Genomic DNA, 15159 nt, shown 5'->3' on the forward strand with positions numbered 1-15159 from the left:
ATAAAAATGCACTGTAGCGAGAAGACCAATCTCGGTTTCCTGTGCATACCTGCTTGGAGTGCATCACGGTCACACAAATCCAAACCCCCTCTGCACAAAGGCAGAAAGCATATCAGGGACAGCTGAAAATGTGTGCATGACTGTACATGTGTTGTGTTTATATATGTAATATAACTGTGTGTGATGCCTGCGCCCTCAGTTGGTGTGCACCAAGACTTGGATGGATGTGTGCATTGAGAGAATAGACAGTACCATGCAGTGAGAGGCCAGTCAAGTCACCCTGAAATACAAGATAGCGTTGAAAGAAACAAATTGCTTCTGCTGAGTTAGAAATTGGAGGATTTATTCCAGTTTCCGGAGACGGCTCGGTCAGTGTTGTTGAAGAATCACTCTGGTCCCATGAGGCCCTAAAAGCAGCAGAGTACAGTCTGTCTGCTTAATCTGGGATGTAGCACTGCCTATGTAAACCTCCATTAAGAACATAGTGGGAAAAGCTGAAGAAGTCGCTGTGACTGCAGACGATGATGATGTATGTTTAAAGATGACAAAAGGCACTTTCGCACACACACAGGAAAGACCATATGGTGATGCGTATGTACAGACACATTAACAAGTCATTACAAATGAAATCTGAATTTGTAATTGAGTGTTACTCTCTTAACTCCAAGTCTGCCTTCAGAAGATTACAATGCACAGGAGACAGTGGTAGTTTTCCTCACTGTGGCTTCTCTGGATTATATGCGCCTTGAGTACTTACATAAGTGGCTTTAGTTTTCTATCCATTTAGCCATGGGTAGCTTTCCCTAGTCTATCGCCACTTAAATTGCTAGCACTCTCTAGTGAGAATGGCAAACATCATGTCCAGCAGTCACATATATAATTGTTCTCTACGGCCTCACCCTCTCCATTTTGACATTAATTAATCTGAAGCAATCTCCAAACTGCCCATGGGGCCAAGACCTCACGCCTCCAAACCTTCAATTCCCATGATTGAATTTCACAGAGTTCATCTCTCCAGCCCTTAACTTTGCCACCTCGCTAATGGTGATGGAGGAGAAAAAAAAAGAAAAGACACTAAAAAAGAAGAAGAGTAGGAAAAAAAACTTTCACTCTCAGCCATATTCTTTTTGCTATCCATCATGGGCCATAGAGGGGAGGACAAAGACAAATACAGCCAGCCAGAATCTCAGCAGAGAGCGAGAAGGATGACCCCCTTGGACTCTGGTGCTGCATTTCATTATCTCACCGAGTCCATTCATACACTACCTTTGGATGGCTTTGGCTCTTAAAAACACTCCATCATACCTCTACACTGCATTATAGCAAGCTGATGAGAACTGGGCAGGACCACAAGGATCAGATAAAGATGGAGTAAACTTTCATAATGATGTTGTAAGTGAGAAAACAGGGTATAAAGCTCAATCAGTGAAATGCTATATTAACTCAGTCTGAACTTTTTTATGTGCTAAGACCATGCTAATATCTGCTTGACTGTGTTAGTGTTCTGAACAAAGTGCTAGCATCAGGATACTTATACCTTATAATTTAGCTTTTATGTGTGGCACCATCAGACAATAAGGCAAAAGGCCGTCCATAAGACGAATGATGGGCATTTAGACAAGAAAAAAAACTGTATAAAAAGGCAAGTTTTAAAAGATAAAATTCCTAAGGGGTGGTCCTCTTTTTAAAATGACTTAAACAGCTGAAAATGAAGGGGCACTGCAAGAGATGAATAGAAAGTAGGTCATAAAGCCAGTGGCAAAAACTTCTTCCTTGGTCATAATTTCAAAAACACTGCAAGTGAAAATGCTAACATCTTCCTGCCATCTAAATTTAGCTTGTTAGCCTGACAATATTTGCCAAAACTAATTTCATTATTTTTGCAGGTATTTGGTCTGAACTCAAGGCATTACACTGGTATAACCTTTCACCTGATGGTGGTACTCTGTGGGAATTAAAAATGATCACCAAAGATGCTTTAATTCATCACGAGAAAGTAAATGTCAGCAAATATCATTTAATACTTGTTCTTGAGGGGTCATCTACCAAACTGATCCTCTCTGGACTAATATATATTCACAGTGCTAAGCGATTTCACAGACTCAGTAAAAACTAACCTCCTGGTGGCGCTAGGAAAGGTCAGTGGATCACCAAAGGCGTTGGGATTCACCCTCTGGGCACTATTGGTATATGTGCTTAAATTCATAGCAATACGTCCAGAAATCTTATGAGCTATTTCCGTCTGAACCAAGTGGCTCAGTATTGTCATCCCTACAGCATGATGTTAGCATGAGTAATAAGGTGTAAGGAGCTGAAGTATTATCTCAGATCTTTAGCTGATAAATTAGCAGCCTACAGAAACCTAAAGCCCTTAATAATTTTGCTGAGGTTGACACCTACAGGAGAGCCTGCTCCCGTGTCGCATACATACTTCCTCTGACACCCTGACAGTTAAAGGCATCATTGTCCAATCCTTCCTCTCATGAAGCGTGGCGGGGGAAGTAGACTTTGTGGAGTCTTGGCACTACAAGGCCCTGGATGCTGCTGCTGCAGGGGCAAAGTAAGGCTGAGTAAGCCTGAGAAATCACACAGCTTTGGCCCTGCTGCAGCGTGGGATGGCTCATTGAGTCTGCAGGTATGGCGCTCAGAGTGAGGAATGACTGCAGTCTTTCACAGCTGGCCGGCTCTTCTCTCTCTCACCCTTGCTATCTTTTCGTGTGCCCCCTTTTATTCCCCAGCTCCTCCTCTCCCGGGAAATGACCAAAAACACCTTTTCTTCTCTCTTACTCACAACTTCAAGCTTGACTCAGCCAGTTGTAGTCACTCTCGTGCAATCGCCCATGTGCGCGAGCGTGTGAGTGTGCCCCAACATGTGAAAGCTGTTGCATCTGTATGACAGTGAGTGTGTGCTTTGCGTGTCCCGGCGGCTGGCAGGTTGGCTGACTGGCTGTGTTTGCGAGGTACAAAATGATGTGGAGCTTGAAACTGAGAAACTGCATGACAGATGGCCTGTGTGACAAAGTGATTTTAAGGGCTCAACTGTGGTCAACTGAGGTTTGGCACTAAAGCAGGGGCTTGGCCTGCTGTTAGTGTCTCCTTCCATCAATGTATACAGACACATATTACAAATGCGCATGCTCGCATAAAGGAAACACAACAAAAAAAATGAAAAATTGCTCTTCCCCCTCTGGTTTTGCCTTTTTTTTCATAACACATAAAAGTTGGCCTTCGGTTTCTTTCATCGTGACATTATTTTGAATTATTATTTGGTCACTTAGAAGACTGAAACCTCCAATTCCTCAAAAAGTTGCCAGATGCACCAACATACAGACAGCAAACACACAGACGCACAGACAAACACATCCCACTAAGATCTTACATGACCAGGTGAATTATAGGAGACCACTTCTGTGGTTGCCTAGAAACTTGAGTGCAGTTGCCTGACATCAAAACAGGAATGCAGAGCAGCAAATGTAGCCGCGCACACCTCCACAAACACAGGCAGGGAGACACGAACGCCTGTGTAACTTTGATTCGTTCTCACGCCTCCCATCATAGACTAATGTACTCACAATCACCCATCGCTGACTCCGACGGCCCATTCAAAGGCACGGCGTTGTTTTAACTGATGAAATTCACTCGCTCCGTGCAGTGCACACAGCCGAAGCTTCACTCTGAAGGCGCAGCTCTGTCAGTTTTTTTCGCTGTTGGCCGTGAGAGAGTAAAACATCTATTGTGCGGGAGAGCAAACCATGTGAACTAAAAGCAAGTTTGAAATTCCTGAAGCAAAGGGAAAAAAGTTCTGGAGGTCACAGTGTTTTCAGTGGATGAAAGTGCATTTGATTTTAAACTACTACCACAATCTCACTTTATTGTATCACCGCTCAATTTATTGTTTCATTGTATTCATCAGTCACTACCAGTGCCTTTGGCATTCCATATCTCCCTCCAATCTGTTCTGATATTTTAAGAACGCAGATCTGCTCCCTTTGCATCTCCCTGCCCAGCAAGAGAAAGGAAAAGGTTACCCACGCATTTCCCAGAGTTGCACAGAGGCCACTTGAAATGTAAATCTCAGCTTTACTTCCCCCCGTCGTGGGTAGTGACATTTTTATGAAAATTACCTGATTTGAATTCAGATTTATATGCGCAGGAGCAGAGGCATTCACAGAGGCATGTTCTGGTTTAACGAAGAGGCGTATTAACAGGCTGTTGTTGACTCCGCTACGTGTCTGTCAAAGAGACAGACACACTTTCTGTCACAGCCCTAAAGCTGTCTACGACTGTTTGGGCTTTTGGAGCTCGATAAAGGCTGCGTTCATTCACCAGGGGATAAATAGGTAATTGAACTGGGGATGTCGCTATTAAAATATACAAAGGCACAGACGCACAGCATTGTCACTTTCTGTCTTGCTCACTTATTCTCTCTCTCAAACACACACACTCATATATCATAACTTACATGTTATATTTTTACTTTTTAACATAGGGAATTTGCTGTTAAATGAATGAAAGAGTGGCTTTTGCTTGTCTGAAGCATGCACACAGTATTGAACAGCTGTGTCTCAGTGGTTACAGATATGCAGGGCAGCATTCAACCCCACTTGCAGTGAGCATCCCCTCTGCTGAAGTGTCCTTGACTAGTTCACCAGTTCTGCAAATGATTTGTAGCTGACTCAAAACTATATGACTATATGTATGGAAAAATTTAAGCCCTTTGGAGCCCCTTAAGAAGGGTTATATGTCCAAATTTAGCCAAATGTACCTTGCGGATTAAGTGCAAATGAGCTCGTTTAAAGGGGGTGAGTGCTTTTCCGAAACTGATGTTGACCTCTGACCTTCCTGAAAGATAAAAACCAGAGGAGGCATTCACTCCTGGGAACAAGAGCACAGCCAAGGTAAAGCCGTCAAAAATAGCTCAAACCTTCCAAATCTCAGTCATCCCACTTGTAGCTCCAGCGCTCAGTGGGCTCTATTCCTCTCCTCCACCTGCAGGACAGCTGTGCGCCGCTGCCACGTCTCTCCTCGCCGCTGGAGTGGACGCGCAAAGTGGGGGCGCAGTCCTCAACCTTCAAAACCCTGCTCGCGAGCTGCGCAGCTGTAACTGCTAGCAGCGCCGGGCACATCACCCGCCTCCGCTCTCCACCTCTCGCTTCTCGCACAAGCGCTGAGCATCTTAGTTAAAGGAAAGTTTTTGCGTTTTAACGCGCCTTGCTTTTTCGCACCACCACCACAAAGCGGAGGCATATTGTCTGTGGCGCAGCGCGACAGTGCGGTGTCCGATTACAAATCGTGCGCCGAGGAGCCAGCGGCACAGAGCGCTCCTCCGTGGGGCAGAGATACCGCACGGCGCTCCTCCGGAGGTACGGAGACAGAGCGCAGAGTAATCTTCGCACACACAGAGACGGAGTTTTTTGTTTGTTTGTTTTTTTTTTTACCGAGATCCATTTCTGACAAGAAACACAAAAGAAGTGGGGATATTTTACCTTTCGCTCATCTTTGTGTTCTGTCTTTCCTCACCACTGTTCTCACCGGGACAAGACACGCAGCTTCGCTCCCTACTAGATGAACGGGTGTTGGACGCCTCACTTGGTAAGAAAAGGTGCCTTTTTTATTATTATTATGAGCTCTGCGACGGCTTTAATTATTATTCAGAGATGTCACTAATTTCTGCATTTCTCAACGCGAGATATGTGTTTTCTCCTGATCCCAAAACGGGCGACTTTAACTTACCTTTAGATGACATTTTGGACTTAAATCACAAGTGAACATGTGCACAAGAATATCTGGCAGAATGGGCATATAGTTGCATGGGTTAGGACACGCATCTGCACTTATCCATAGTGAGGTAAATAATCAGTTTTAGAAGTTTTGCATTACGCTTTGCGATGTCTCACCGCTTGGTGGTGCTGGCAGAGTGCAGCCATCAGCAGGTACCTCAGAGCTTTCATCAGATCTTTCATCTCACACATTCGCAGCAGTGTCTGGCTTTTCTTTCCTCTTTCTAATATCTCATTACAGTTGATTAGGGTTTCTTATCACGCCCGATCTAGAAGCTAGACTCTCTTGCATTCACTTACGCAGCTCGTTTGGGGAGAAGCTTGGAAAATGTGCGTTGTGTTATAATTAAAGAAAGAAGGACAGAAAAAAAAAAAAGGTCCAACAGTGTAGTAAATGGCAGTGCACCAGTCATGAAAATATCAGTGGATTCAGGGGTGATACACAAGCTGGTGAATTTTCACATTCACATCTGTTTAGTAACTCATTAAAACAAGAATATCTGATGTTATTCATGGATTTATTCCACCTAATTTTCTTTTTCTATTAATAAATGCCCTTGCCTTTTCTGTAATGTTTGAGTTGGGCTCTGATAAAGATTTCAATCTCAGTCGCTTTTGTCGAATTTTTTTTTTCTCTCACCCTTTTGATTCCACAAGAACGAGCGCCCCTTTCAGATACGCTGATTTTCCACGGTTTAATGCTAGTAATTTTCATTTAATCACAATAACAAGATGTGCCAAGTTTATTTCGTTCTGCTGATCTTTTTGTTGAGGTATTCAAACTTTCCAGCCATGCACCTCAAATTTAATTCTCTTCACTTCTCTTCACTTTGCAGAGCCAGAGCTGTCCTTGAAGGTTTTTACTCAGGATTTTGTAAAACTATCAAAAAGTTATTTTACTATTGGAATAAAAGCTTCATTTCGACTTTTCAATTTAACCAAGCAGAGCTCTTCCACAAAAGCCAAACGGGCACAGCATTCATTGTACTTGTCAGTGAGTTTGTTAAAGAAAAAATGAAAAAGGACAAGTTAAATATACTAAGGGACGTGCTGTGAGGGGAAAAAAAGAGAAAAGATTGCTGCTGTGAGGAGATAATGTATGTGGTTCAGCTGCTGCCTGAATGCTTCTCACGAGTCTGTCCTTGCAGCAGGTTTAGAGGGTTGCTAATCTCCAACTGTGATCATGCTGATGAGTGCACATTATAATTGTTAACTGAGTTACATTTCCTGAATGTTTATTCCTGGCCTGAGGCGAGCATCTTTTCCAAAATCGTGCACATTTTCACTTAAAAGTCATGTCCAGAATGTCAATCCCTCACCAAACTCTTTTCCATTCAGGTTTACCATTTGTTGTCAGTTCTGCAACTTTTTGGGGCATCTCTTAAGTACAGACCTTATGGCCGCAGACCAGTGAGGATGCTTCGGCTGGTCTGTCCCATCATACCAGTGGAAATAAGTGACCATCATCCAGATGGAAGAAGCGCTTTAGAGTCACGGTGTCCAGGCCTTTTATTGGACATTGGAGGTTAAAAATCCCTCTTGGAAGAAAGAGGAAATAGAATTGCCATGAAGCCTTTTGGCCAAAGGTTGCTGAACTGCTAGAGAAATACTGCATGGAGAGAGAGAGAGAGAGAGAGAGGGAGAAAACAGCCTCAGAGCTGCATTGATCAGTTTAAAGTGAGGAAAAACTAAACAATTAACTGAGAAAACTGCCATTTACTTTGATGTTTAATAAATCCTTTAAGTAACTTTTAATCCAGATTAGTGGTTCCATCTTCTCAGATGTGAACATTTGCAGGGTTTCCTGATCTTTGATAAAAGTGCATTTATTATCTTTGAGTTTGGGACCGTTGCTTGGACAAAATAGAAAAACTGTATTTGTGGCATGTAAAAAAAAAGAAAAAAAGACTTGAACTCCTACACTGACAGAGAGACGAGCAGCAGATACAGATGAGCCCATTGTATGTAAACTCGCTCCACATTCCAGCGCCCGGTGAAGAGCAGCATATGCTTAGGAATGATTGATATTTGTGTTGCGTGGGGAGTTTGCCTGAGCGCTGACACAGAACCCCAGCAGAAACACAGCAATTAGTCCTAGCCTGAAGATTTTTTCTGTGATGAAACCGGCCGCGTTGGGCATGGTGAGACTGTGCAGTCACTATGGAAACCGACTGAATGACAAGCCCCATTGTTGTCGACCTTTGTGATTCAACATCCCCTGGGGGGGGGTTGAGCTCTGTTGGGAGCGAAAGTGAATGGCATTATCTTGCACGTGCAAACTAAACAGCCATTAGCCTCTGGCCTCTCGGTGCTCTTTAAGGCCCCTTTGGTTACTTATTTGTGTGACACCAGCAAGATGGGGCTTTGGGATAGTTTGCCTCTGTATATGCGGCCTCACAAAAGATTTGATTTTATTGGGTGAGAATTGCATGGAAGGCCAGATTTGACAAATTCTTCCCATATGGATGGTTTTTTTTGGAAACTTGGAGTCCCAAACAATAGTTGAAGTGGTTTTCTGCTCATTCCTGCTGTGCTTTGTCCTCTCGCTGCCACAAGCTATTTATACATTACAACCACTTTGCCATTATCTCATCCCTCCGCCTTGTTCTTCCTGCTACTCCTGATTTCAAGACTGTGGCAGCTCCAGAGAATCAGCCCCGTGTTAGAAACCAAATATCTGTTTAACTTTTTACTTTTTAGCTTTTTTTTGAGGGGGGGGGGGGTCTGTTTGTGCCATTTCTGTCCTGACACAAAAGAGAAAGTTGTCAGGTTAAAATGAAGCATTTTTTTTTTTCTTTCTTTTTATTTCTGCCATTGTCACTGACTTAGTGAGATGGTGCAATGTTGCTATGGCTACTCCCAAGGTTTCCTACAGGGGATTTGAAAGGCTGTTCAGAGGAAATGAAAATGTTGGCAAAATGAAAGTTTATCATCCACGCCACTTCTGTTCTTTAAAGGCCAAAGTGTCCTAACAGTTGCCACAGAGACCACAAGGAAGTTATAAAGTGGGATGCATAATGCAACCCCAAAGCATCTGTTGTTTATCCTCACAAAAGTCTACGTCACGGTGCTGCACAGAGATCCGAGTCTCTTTTCGTCAAGGTCAGCCGTGAAAGGTTTGACGCTTTTAAAAACCAACGTGGTGCCATTATTTCCAAACACACACCGAGCGGGTGAGTGGGTCTGTTTTCCGCAAGGAATATTGTATTATTATGCTGCGCAGTTGGAGTAAACCGAGCTAAAGTAAAAACACGGCACGTACAGGTGCAAAATTAAGACTGACACGTAAAAGAGCTGGAAATGAAATAAAAGGTGCATGTGTGAGGAGAGAGACACACACACACACACGCACACCAGTTCTCTGATGGGACCTATCCTTGTAAAACAGGCAGAGGAAGCTGTGGTAATTTCACACTGCATGCTAAACAGCAGAAGCAGCACAAAGGCAGGTGTAGGAAATAATTTGAGTTCAGAGGGAGGTAGGGAGGCGCGAGCAAGCGATATGTGATCCTTGATGTGCTATTACTGTACTTCTGCTGCTTGGATCCAAGAGTGAATGTCTGTGGTTTGAGTTAAACATCCAGTTGCATGTCCACACGTCAGGAGGAATTAGCACCACTAAACCAGCCTTCACTCGCCGGCACCGTTACACTACATTAGCTCTGTCCCTCTCTTTCACTACAACCTCAAACCCCACTCAGATAGTGGAGGAATCTGTCTTTTAACCACGATGCCTGCGCAGGCATAAGAGAGCGACTATTTGGGTCATGACTGAATAATCCCCAAAGCTTCTTTTTCACTAAGGATTGAGCTGAGAGGATGTTTGAAAGGTTAAACAGAGATGGCTCCAACTTTTTTGTGACATCAGGAGAGGCGATTATTGTAAACTTATTTTAAGTTTGGAGTGTGTTGTACTCTTCTTTTGCACTTGTATTGGTATGAAGCTAGTCAGGCACAGCAGCTGAGGGGAGGAGGAGGAGGAGGAGGAGAAGAAGGTGGGAGCAGGGAGAGAGTGTGTGATGAGGTGTAATGACTCAGGGGAAAAGAGGTGAAAGGAGGATTTTTTTTTTATAAAAAGGGAGAGTGAGGAAAAACGAGTGGAGGAGAGGAGGAGAAGCTATGCTCGTCTTTGTTTATTGACTGATTGAGTGCCACGGGGCCATTTGAAGGGTGAAATGAGTCATGAGTTGTCACCAAACAAACATGCAGACATACACAGAGGGAAATACACTTTTTTCCCACTCCGGGCCGTCACCCAGCTGTATTTCTCTGGAAGATGAATGACTTGGAAGCATGAATGAGAGGATCATTTGATAGCAGTGCTCAGCTCGTATATTTCCCTTTTGTAGGAGCTGCTTCTTTCAAGCTGCAGCTTGTACCTCTGAGATGAGAGCAAAACTGGACTGCCTCCTGTGAGACCTTGAGACTCTTTGCTATGTATAGTCACAACTAAATTAGCAGCCCACCCACTACTAAAGCAGGCGCATGTGTGTGATTTCTGTGCATTTATTTGTGTTTATCATATCATTTTGAATAAACAGGAGACAATGTAGCTGCCATCGGTCTTGGGTTTGAGTTTTTTTACTCCTCGTGGGACGAGAATGGTTGCGCGTTATCTTTATGGAGCATATCATTATACGATAAGAAGCTCTTTTGATGTGATGTGTTTAGAACTATCGGAGTTTCATCTAACGCAGCGCCGCAAACAGCCGGAGAGGCTCTAATTTGATCAGCGAGAGGATATAAATACAGAAAATACTTTAATCTTCAGCAAATGAAAACATTTATCTCTACTTTGAAATCATTACGAAGGGCTAATCAGTGCAATATCCTCAAAAAAAAAAAGAATATTCAAGTTGCAAGAGGATGCTTCCCTCAGCAGATGAATGAGAAAACCGAATTACAGAGCGTGCTATATTCTTTTTATCCGACCTCATATGAAAGTTTGCGATAACATCTGAAGAGATAAAGCGGCCCAGTTCTTGTAGTTTGGCCACGCAGAAAAAAAAAAAATGGGAAAAAGATGCAGAGGAAGATTAGAGAAGAGATATAAAGAGAGAAAGGCAGAGGCGACATCACTGATATAGGTGAAAAGATAAGAGCTTAAGTTTGCCCGACAAAGAGGGGTGGTGCCTGCTTTCTGAATGGAAAAATAAAAGGGCAGGGGTAAGAAAACGGATGAGATGGAGATAGAAGGGGTGATCGATAGGCTGATGAGCAGGCAGGCAGGACGAACGGGTTTGAGGGAAATTGTTAAGTGTACGGGGAGGAGGTTCCCTCAAGAGGCAGCAGTCTAGTCTGTTCCCGGATGCATCTGTCTGCTGGATTCAACTGTCAGTGCTAGAAGCCCTCAGAGAGGGACAGACAGACAGGCAGGGCAGGACTGGACCAAACGAGGCAGAGAAAAGAAAGCTAAGACATCAAGAGAAGGGAAGATGATGAAAGACAGGAGGCAGACGAAGAAGACAGGTGATAGAGAAGAGTAAAGCAATGGAAGGGAAATTTGTTATAAAGGTGATGTGTCTTTTTCACTTTTCAAAATCCTCAGAATCTTCACTTTTACTGTTTCTGGATTCTTTCTTTAAAAAAAAAAATCTGTCTGAACAGCATCTCCTTACTGTTTTTACCACAAAGTTCAGGAATGCTCATTTTCTCACCCGAGTCCTCTCAGGTAAAAGCAGGTATTTGGACATTTTTGCCAAATATCTGCATCTCCCTGACATAGCTTTTCCTTTTTATGCTGTTTCTCATTTCTAATCTACTGTACTTTGGGAAATATGCTTCAACAGCTGTTTAGTAGCTACATTTTTAAGAAGATTTTATACAAATACACATAATCAGATTTTAAAAAAATATGTTTCAATGTAAGAGACTAAACCAACAGCTCCCAGGAATTTTTGGCTTAAAAAAATTAGGCTTTTTATGGTTGGCAGTTCCACCAAAGAACCATTGGCATTTATCTTTTAAAATTCTTCACCAAAAAATGAAAACACCACAACCCAAAATAAATCCAGAACAGAGACTGACTTTCATACACTTTCTTACTTTGAATACCTATGGACTGAATATTTAACATCATAAAAACCAACCAAAACAGAAGAATCATTTTTTCCATACTGACTCATTATTATGCTTATCTAAGGTATTCGTTTACATCCATCCATTTTCTTCCTCTTTTCACTGTGGGGGTCCACCCTTGACTGATTGCCAGTCTATTGCAGGGCCAACGCAGAGAGACAGGCAACTATTCATACTCATAATTACTCATAGCCAATTGACCTAACCCTGTGCATGTCTTTGGACTGTGGGAGGGAAGCCGGAGCACCCGGAGAGAACATGCAAACTCCACAAAGAAAGGCCCCGACCAGATGGTGGTTTCGAACCCAGGACCTTCTTGCTGTTAGGTGACAGTGCTAATTGCCAAGTTTAATAATAACTAATACTAGAGTGCCTTTAAGAAGCATGCAGGAGTTTTTATGTGATGGACTATGCTTACACTGTTGCATTGGTATTTTAACTTGAGGAAAGGATCTAAATACTGCATAGTGTCCTGTAGTTGGAGGTTCATGCAGTTGGTTTCACCCTGACTGGAGGAGTCGATTTTATTCACAGGTAATATTCTCCTTAAAAACGAATCAGATTTTATTGAAGCACCTAGAAATGTATTATGTTTTTTAAAAAGAGAGACAGAAAAGAAATGAAAGAAAACAGTAGTGTGGTGAAAACCTCCTTCACACGTACCCAAACCTTGCCCGCAAACAGACATGAGACGCTCATGAGTCATGGTCTTTACTGGCCTTTGTGGAGCTTCAGTGCGAATGTGTAGTCTACCCAGTCACAGGCACAATGCCTTCTCAGTTCTGAAGGTGAAGCCACACAGAGGATGTGTGGTCTGATCTAAACCACCAGCAGTGAGTAACAAACCACTTATTATTCTTTCTGGAAAAACATTTCATTCTTACTTGAATAAACCATTAGGAAGAATGAGCCCTCAGTTGGAAAACGTGTGGATGCCTGCCAGGAGCGGGCACCTTGTTTTGTCGATTTGCAGTCTTTTGAGCTGGCGTGACTTTGAATATTATTATTGTTGTTAATATTATCTGTGCTCATAAGATGATGTGGTAATTTGGAGTTGAATACTGTTGGACACAAGTGAGAGTTTGGTTTCACGGGATAGTTTGTTATGGAACATTAAGTCTAGCCAGGTACTGGGCTTCAGTGATAAGGGTATCAGTTGCTCCAAAAGACAATGAGTAATTGTAGAGGTATTGCCAGGAGTATCCTTCTTTTTTTTTCTGTACACAGTGTAATGCAGTCATCTGATTATGCTGTTCATGAAACCAAAGGATGTTTCTATTCTGCTCTGGCTCTATTGTGTTGCCGAGTTCCCCAGAGAAGTGAGTTACGTTCAAGAGTTGTGCTGACTCTCTGCCTGTGCTTCTTCCGCCGTGCTGCCCTGTTGGGACCGAGGAGGATTGTTAAAAGATGCTTTAGGATGAGATGCACCCCCCCCCCCCCCCCTTTCCTTCCTTGTTCCTGCATAGAAAAGAGAAAACTCAAATACAAGGAAACACCAGAGCGCCTAAAACACACAGTGCATTGTACACATAGTTTTAAGGTGTGTATTGTGTGTTTTTTGTGTTGTACGGAGGAGATGAGCTTTAAACCCTGTAGCATCGTGCAGTGTAGGCTGAGGAAGAGAAAACAGAGGCTGTCAGATAAAAAAGTGAAATCAACAAATAATTCCCCAAGAATAAGCAGAGCGAGTAAAGGCAGTAACAAAAATAATATCTGTGTGTACAAATATGAAAATTATTCATACTTCTGCTCTTTATTTCACATGCAGCTGGGATGCATATATGCAAGCCTCTGGAGGTCAGCAGGATGCAGTGGCTCAAGAGGAAAGGCTCCAATTTCACTTTCTCAGAAATGGGTTTGCTTGCAACTCCAGCTTGACCCTAAATCTGACCCCACTTTCCAGCTGCCCTCTTTTAAACACAGATACGTACAGGCATGGAAGAAATGTGCAGAGATGCATAAAATCGCAAATTCTTTTGCTGCTTATGATGACAGTGAGACAGAAAAGCCCGGTTTTCCTTAACAAGGATAAGCTGAGATCAGCTCAAGCAAATCACTTTAAATGGAAGGCAAAATAGATTTTGTTGCAGGTAAAGCCTCCACAGTTGTTTCTGATTTTAAGCCTCAGAACTCTTCAGACAGGCGCAGTGAGCGAGGGGACTCCTACGCAGAGGATACATTTCCTCTGGACTTGCCCTACCACAACACTGTGTTGCAGTGCTCCTCTTGTCATTAAAAATAGACTTCTGCCCTTATGAAGCCAGGGGCCCGTAGCATCCTGATCTATTTTGTGCTTCACGCTGTTCCCCAAGGGCTTTCTGGGTAGAAAAGTACTCCCATCACTGCAACAGCTAAGGGCAAAAGGGCACTCTTTCTAGCAGGGTCGACGTCTTTTTATTGACTTTAGAAGAGCACACAAAAAAGGAGTTGTATTGCAGCATGTGAGGAAGAAGCTGTTGCTAGAGACCATCAAGGTACTCAGGAGGTAATTGTGCGAATAAAGACTGTTTCTTTCTCTTTAGCTTTTTAATGTCTCTGATCGTGTTACGAAAGCCTGAGATATGCATCTGGAGATCTGCGAAGCATTCTGGGTTGTTTTAGAGAAAATGAGACATCTTTCCCTCCTTTTCCTCAGCCTCATTACAGCTTCCTTCCTCCTTCTCACCCTGCACTGAAAACCATAATGTTACTGCTGTAACATTCGTCCCTAGAGGGAAGAAATCTTTTTCAGTTACCCTCCTCTGATATGGGAAGGTCAGGGAGCACGGTCACAATTCAGCAACTCACTCAGGGATGCCAACAGCCAGTCTTCCCACTTTACTGTGCCGTGTTTGTGTGTTAATTACATAACCGCAGAATTTGGAGCCATTTTATTATTTTCATTTATTTCAGAATTATATTTGGCTTCCAGCAATTATGAAAATAAGATAATCTATATAAAACAATTACTGTGCTGCATTTCATTTCACAGCAATGCTCCCGTTTTGTCTTGTATTTCTTGTATTTTATCAAGTGCACCTCTTAGCCTGTCTACAGTTGCTGCTGTCCCTGCAGGCCACTTTGCAACCCATCTTCACCCCAGCCCTTCCTTTTGTCAGTGATGGCTACTCTGTTCTGTATTCTTGATCTAGCTGCTGCTCTCCCTGATTTAGGCTTTACATGTATGCACGTGGAAGGGCAGGGAAGTCCCAGAATAGAGCCACACCACCAAATATAATTAACTGCAGATAGGATGCTAATCTTCTTCAGACTAAAGCAGCTCTGGCTGAACTAAAGTTCAAGGAAATCCTTTGTTAAAAAG

The 15159-nt window shown here is 43.0% G+C and overlaps 1 protein-coding gene across 1 annotated transcript in view; it reads left to right on the forward strand.

Annotated features, from left to right (window-relative positions):
• Window positions 1–5262: 5262 nt before the first annotated feature.
• Window positions 5263–15159, forward strand: part of sema5a (sema domain, seven thrombospondin repeats (type 1 and type 1-like), transmembrane domain (TM) and short cytoplasmic domain, (semaphorin) 5A) — a 137063-nt gene continuing 127166 nt past the window's right edge. Inside the window, exon 1 of the mRNA XM_030757311.1 lies at window positions 5263–5592. The gene's annotated coding sequence lies outside the window, so the exon portion shown is untranslated. The remainder of the gene's footprint in view (window positions 5593–15159) is intronic.

Source organism: Archocentrus centrarchus, chromosome 20 (genome assembly GCF_007364275.1).
Source record: "Archocentrus centrarchus isolate MPI-CPG fArcCen1 chromosome 20, fArcCen1, whole genome shotgun sequence".
NCBI lineage: Eukaryota > Metazoa > Chordata > Actinopteri > Cichliformes > Cichlidae > Archocentrus > Archocentrus centrarchus.